Below are 6,694 nucleotides of genomic sequence, written 5' to 3'. Positions count from 1 at the left end.
TTTCCCCATCTCCATTTGCAGAAGCCTGGGAGCATTTTCTGGGTTTTTGATTGAATAAAATAAATTAAGACAAAAAAAAGAAAAGCATCTGTATTCATTTGTGCTGAGCCAATCAATAAACGTTTATTAAATACCTACTATATGTGTGTGCCACTGCACCCACCAGCAAACAGCCCTAGTTTCTAGGTGTTCATAGTTGAATGGGGGAGGCACTGTGCAAACAGCTATGTACAGACAAGATAGACTGGAGATAAGAGAGTGAAGTCTGTTAGGTTCAGGGGAACTGGGAAAGGCTTCTTGCAGAAAGTGGGGATTTTAGGTAAGTCTTCAATGGGATGGCTATGGGAAGTAACCCAGTGAGTCCCCTGGAACTGGCAAGGGCCTTCCAGGTGTCCAGTTGAGTGGCAGAACTGAACTTTAAACCAAGACCTTTCCACTTCCAGCCCAGGCCAACATTCTCATTTACAGGGGAGAGAAAGGAGGAAGCATCTCTCCCCAACTTACAGTGAATTTCCCTACATGAAGTCCTAACAGAAGAGGAAGGTGATGCCAGAGTTCTTTGGTGGGAGAAACTCAAATCCCATTCCTATAGCACTTTAAAGTTTTGCAAAGTTCTTTCTTCATAACAACCCTGTACAGTGGGCAGAAGGAGTATTATTCCCATTTTGCAAATGAGGAAACTGAGGCTCAGAGAAGTTGAAATGGTCATGTGGCAACTCTGGAATCAAGTAATCAAAAGGCATCTATAAAGTGCTTGCTGTGGGCTCAACACCAAAATGACAAAGACAAGGTTAAAAAAATAGTCCCTTTCCTCAGATGCTTCCATTCTAATGGAGGAGGAAGCATGTGGATATACAGTATAAATGGAAAGTAATCTTAGGAGAAAGCATTAACAGCTGTGGGGACTGGGAAAGGCTTACAGATGACATCTGAACTGAGTCCGGAAGCCGGAGTTCTAAGTGGAGAGGGTGTTTAAGGTATGGAAAAAAACCAGTGCAAAGGTAAAGAGGTGGGAGATGGAGTCCTTTGTATGAAGAACAGCCAGAAAGAAGAACTGATGTGTGAGAAGACTGAAAAGGTCGGGGTATGAAGGGCTTTACATGCTACTTGAGTTTTTTTTCCTTAGATCAACACCTATTATGTGCTAAATAGGATAGGCATTGAGGATACAGCTATAAAGATTAAAAATCCCTTCCCACAAGGTTGTTGTGTTCATCTTTCATTTTGGAAGACCATGCCATCAGAGAAATGATGACACGACTTGCCCTTGACTTTGTTTTGAGTGAGGGAGAGCTGTGCAGGTCACCAGCCTCACTTCTCTTCCAGAGCCATCTGAATCCAGTGACCAGATATTCATCAGCATGACTGGAGATGACCCAGGATGAGCTTATATTCTAATGAGGGAGACATAAAAATATATAAATATACATTTGTATGTATTTATATATGTAAATATATTTTTAAGGACAGGGCAGTCTTTGGGCATATTTGAAACCCATAAGAAGGAACCAATAGATAGAGGCTGGAGATTGAAGGTGAATGGGAAGGAAGAGGCAGATGCTTGAGGATGCAATCAGCTGGAGAAGATGGAAGGGGGTGGGATCAAGTGCATATGTAAAGGGACCGGCATTGGCGAGGTGAACTACCACATCTCTGTCAGAGATTGGGAGAAAGGAAAAGAAAGTAGGAGATGATATCAAAGGTGCAGCTAGGTGACAAAGTCAGGAGAATCTGAGTTCAAATCCAGCCTCAGACATTTACTAGCTGTGTGACCCTGGGCAAGTCACTTAACCCCAATTGCCTCCCTCAGAATATCTGAGAGGATATCGAGGTTTTGAGATGAAGAGAATGGGAGAAAAGGGAGCTTATATCTACTAGTCTTAATTGTCTCATCCCAGAGACTGGCCTTGGGCAGGGGGAGTGAAAAGGGAAGAAGAAGATTGGAATAAGGAAGGAATCGATTAGGAAGCAATGGAAGGATTGCCTTGCTGCAGTGAGGGCCCAGTTGAGAATAGACAACATGAATCTGTAATGTGCCCATGTGAAAGAAAGCTTCTAAAGTTTAACAAGTAGAAGGGCAGGATGGTCAAACCAAGTCTGTTCTCTAGGAAAATAATAGACAGTCATGTAGGGGGTGTGGAGAGATGAGACAGATAGACCACTCCAGATTTCAACAGTCTATTGGCCAGTTGATGAGTGCCTGAGCTGGAGCTATGGCTATGTGAGCATTACTCTTATTAAACACTTCCTAGGTGCCTGACACTGTACCATGTACTGCGTGTACAAAGAAAAAGGAAAGATAGACCCTGTCCTTAAGGAGTCCACAGTCAAATGGGGAAAACAACATGCAAACACCTGTGTACAAACAAGGTACAGACAGAATGAATTGAGGGTGAATTCAGAGGGAAGGTGCTGGGATTAAGGGGGTCTTTTCTTGTAGAAATTTTGGTGGAGACTTGAAGGAAGCCAGGAGGCAGAGATGAGGAGGGAGAACCTTCTGAGCATGGGGGTTAGGGACCAACAATGAAAATGCAGTGTGGTGTTCAAGGATCAGCAAGGCGGGTGTCACCGGATCCCAGAGTAGAGGGGAGGAGGGCTATTTGAGGTAGGAAGGGTTCTGGTTGTAAGAGTTTTAAAAATCAAACAGATTTTTTTATATTTGATCCTGGAGGAGATAGGGGAGCCATGGAGTTTATGGAGCAGGAAGGTGATATTGGTGAAGCTTTTGGGAGCATCACCAAGAGCTGACTGAAGGATGGATCAGGGTAGGGAGAAAGTTAAGGCACACAGCAGTGAGCAGGCTGTTAAATGCTGAAGCATGATGGTCATTGAGGAAAGGTCATGAATTAGATTGGGTGGGTAAGTGAACAGCTTTAGAGAGAGCAATTTCATTTGAATCATGGGGCTCGGAGCCAGATGGCAGAGGGTTCAGAAGGGACTGAGAGATGACTTTTTGGTGGGGAGGGAGTATTAAGTGAGAAAGGGGTGTTCTTGAACATGTGGGTGATGGGAAGATCAAAGGCATGACAGTATCAAAGTTATGTGTATCAAAGGGAGAATGAAGGAGTAGGTCATTGGAATTGAATAGATTGAGGCATTGGAAAGTTAGGGAACATCAGCAGACATGTTGAAGTCAGCTAATAGGAAGGCAAGAAGTGGGAGTGGAGAAGGAGAGTGTGAGCCAGGCACAGAACTCATTGAGAAAGGGAGAGAATATGTCCCAAGAGTCTGTAGACAATAACCACAAGGATGTGGATTGGGGAATTCCTTTGGGTGTCATGAACCTCAAAGGAGAGGTTGCTGAGTGCTGATAGTGGAGATGGATAGATATAGTAGAAAGAGGGAGCAAGGAATATTCTGAATCCTCCCTGGGAGAGGGAGGTGGCTATGAGGACTGACTGGGAAGGATTCACTGTCATTTGGGAGGGGCCAAATCTCATCCAGTGCCAGAAGATGGAAAGAGAAAAGAGGAAGAAGTTTTAAATGAAAGGAAGCTTACTAATTAGAGAGCTCAGGAGTTCCAGGGGTCACAAAGTGGGCAGATCTGGAGAGGAGGGGAGAAGGGGAATGGGAATGAGGGGTTGTTCAGTAGTGGGTGGGGGTAATGTCAAGGTTCATCCTTTGTATTGGAAGAAGACCATGACATCAGAGAAATGATGACACGACTTGCACTTGACTTTGTTTTGAGGGAAGGAGGCCTGTGCAAGGTCACCAGCCTCACTTCTCCAGAGACATCTGGATCCAGTCACTAGATATTCATCAGGATGACTGGAGATGGCCCAGGATGCAATGGGAGACCTTGGCTTTTTCAGGCTGGCCTTTTCAAGTACTCACTTAGAGGGAGGTAATGTCCATTGAGTAAATAGGCCTCTTTAAGAAGTAGTCAAAGAATGGCCCTTTTAATGAACAAAAGAAAAAAATAACTAAATCAACCTAAGAGGGAACAGAAACTTACTATTGGTAATCACTGTAAGCCAGTCATTAAGTGGAGCTTGGGCAGGGACCCACTGGTGTCCAGTCTGTGGGTTTCAGATTGCACTGGGTTTAAGGTTTTGGGAACAAATCACTGAGAGTAAGAGGCAGTGGGGGTATGCCAACCGGTGGGGAATTGTTGCTGTTTATCCTTTGTTTCTTGAAGAGGACCAGTGATATCAAGGGGTGATGTCTTGGCTCCTGTAAAATTGGATTTAAATAAGGCAGAGTTGCACAAAGGTGTCAGCCTCCCTCTCTCTTCCAGAGTCATCAAAATCTAGTGGCAGGACAAAAGTCAAGATGACAGATGATGGCCCAGGATGACCTTGGAGTCTTCCATGTTTGACCAAGCTCTCTGCTTCAACTGCCTTCACAGCCATTGGATCAAACCATTCTCATCCACCCGTTCCTCCAGGGGAAGTGTGTCTTCATATATTTGGAATAGACATCCCCCTAACTCACAAAAAGGTTTGAGCCCTGTGGGTTACCTTCAACCTGGTTTGGCCCTTCTCCCTGAGTATGGCGGCTGTTCATGGTGGCTGTGTATGCTACAGCCTCTTGGAGCCACAGGTGAGAGTTAGGTGAAGGTGGACACTAAAGGTGGATGAGCAGCCCTAAAGACACACTCAACAAGCCCCCTACACCAGAGGTGCTCTGTCTCCTTAAACATCCCATACACCCCTCTGATGGATTATCACTGGACCAGAGGAGGTCCATTGATAAAAGTCAGGTGATTGGTGGGTTCAAGGTCTATCTGCATGTAGGCCAGGCCCTCAACTTCCTGGCAGATAATGATGCTGGTGGGGGGATGAGGAGATGAGGTAAGGACTGAGCAAGAGGTGTCCTTGATGTGTGTGATCCTTCATTGCCAAAGAAGAAGACCATGCCATCAGAGAAATAATGACATGACTTGCACTTGGCTTTGTTTTGAGTAAGGGAAGGCTGTGCAGGTCACCAGCCTCACTTCTCCTCCAGAGCCATCTGAATCCAGTGACCAGATATTCATCAGAATGACTGGAGATGACCCAGGATGAGGCAATTGGGGTTAAGTGACTTGCCCAAGGTCACACAGCTAGTGAGTGTCAAGTGTCTGAGGTGAGATTTGAACTCAGGTCCTCCTGACTCCTGCACTGGTGCTCTATCCACTGCACCACCTAGTTGCCCCCTAGGTGTCCCTGATATAGAGCAGCAGAAATTGTAGGCTCAGGCATTTCTTTTAATCAGTAAATCAACATTAAGTGGCTACCAGAAACTAAGCAGGGGGATACAAAGAAAGGCAAAAGACAGTCGCTCTCAAGAAACTTCATGTCTAATGGAGGAGACAACCCCTTTGTTGTGCTTTGCCCACTGTGGCAGCGCACTTCAAACAGCCTTAGGTTTGTTTGTTTTTTTTTCAGAGTGTATGAAGTTGCATAAATTCCCTTAGGAACCCTTGTTGGTATGCATCAGGAATGCCAGCTATGGGTAACTCTTTTTGGTGTCCATAAGGGCAGCCTTTTCCTTTGTGGTCTGGGAAAGGGGGGGCTAAAGAGCAGAAAGTTTGGCACCCCTAAAAGAGCCAAGGCCTTCAGGGGGAGAGAAATTACCCCAGGAAAAGGACTGAAATGACCCAAGCACCCTTCTAGTCAATTATCCAATTCAAGAGTTACATAACTGGCTGTTTAAAAAAAACTGACCCACTAAAAGACAGTGCTACCAGCCCTGCCAGCCCATTAGCCCATGCTAATGAGAGGCAGGTTCTGGCCTGCCCTGCCCACTGGGCCCATGGAACCCCACCCTGCTGAGCCAGATGCCCTCTGGGCATAGCTACCTATTCCCACATAGGGAAAGGAAGGTAGAAGAGAAAGCCAGTCTGAAGGGAGGACGTCCCCACAGAGGTGGGGGAATGGTAATAAACCAAGAGCAAAAGATCCTCATATTATGGGTGGAGAGACTGTGGGAAGACATTGCCTTAAAGAGTTAAGGAGGGGAGATCCCTTACTTAAGGAATGAGGACACCAAAGATGGAAGGAGATGGGGGCAATGAATGGTAGAGGACATCTTATTGAGGAAATGAGAGGGGGAAAGGAACCAGTGGATGGAGCACTGGAAGACCTGTTCAAATCCAACTCACACATTTATTAGCTGTGTGATATTGGGTGCCATGCTGGTACTTTCATGGACAGAGTGCCTCAAACACTTACTAGCTATGCTTGTACATAATTGTTTGCATGTTGTCTCCCCTGGAGACTACAAGCTCTTTGAGAGCAGGACCTGTATAGACAACTAAGTATTGCAGCGGATAGAGCACCAAACCAGGAGTTGGGAGGGTCTGAGTTCAAATCCAGCTTTAGACATTCAGTAGCGGTCAAGTCACTTAACTTATTTGCCTCAGTTTCCTGATCTGTGAAATGGAGATAACCTTAGCACCCACCTTCAGGGTTGCTGTGAGGCTCAAATGAGGTATTGGTAAAGCCCTTGGCGAACCTTAAGGTGCTGTGTAATCGCAAGCCATTATTATATTTTGGGGCAGTTTGGTGTCAAAGTGGATAGCGCACCAGGCCTGGAAGAAAGACTCACCTTCCTGAGTCAAACCCGGCCTCGAACACTTACCAGCTGTGTGACCTTGGGCAAGTCACTTCACCCTGTTTGCCTCAGTTTCCTCATCTGTAAAATGAGCTGGAGAAGGAAATGGCAAACCACTCCGGTATCTTGCCAAGAAAACCCCAAGAGTTGGACAGAA

Source organism: Notamacropus eugenii, chromosome 4 (assembly GCF_028372415.1).
Source record: "Notamacropus eugenii isolate mMacEug1 chromosome 4, mMacEug1.pri_v2, whole genome shotgun sequence".
Taxonomy (NCBI): domain Eukaryota; kingdom Metazoa; phylum Chordata; class Mammalia; order Diprotodontia; family Macropodidae; genus Notamacropus; species Notamacropus eugenii.
Note: the sequence above shows the minus strand (reverse complement) of the source record.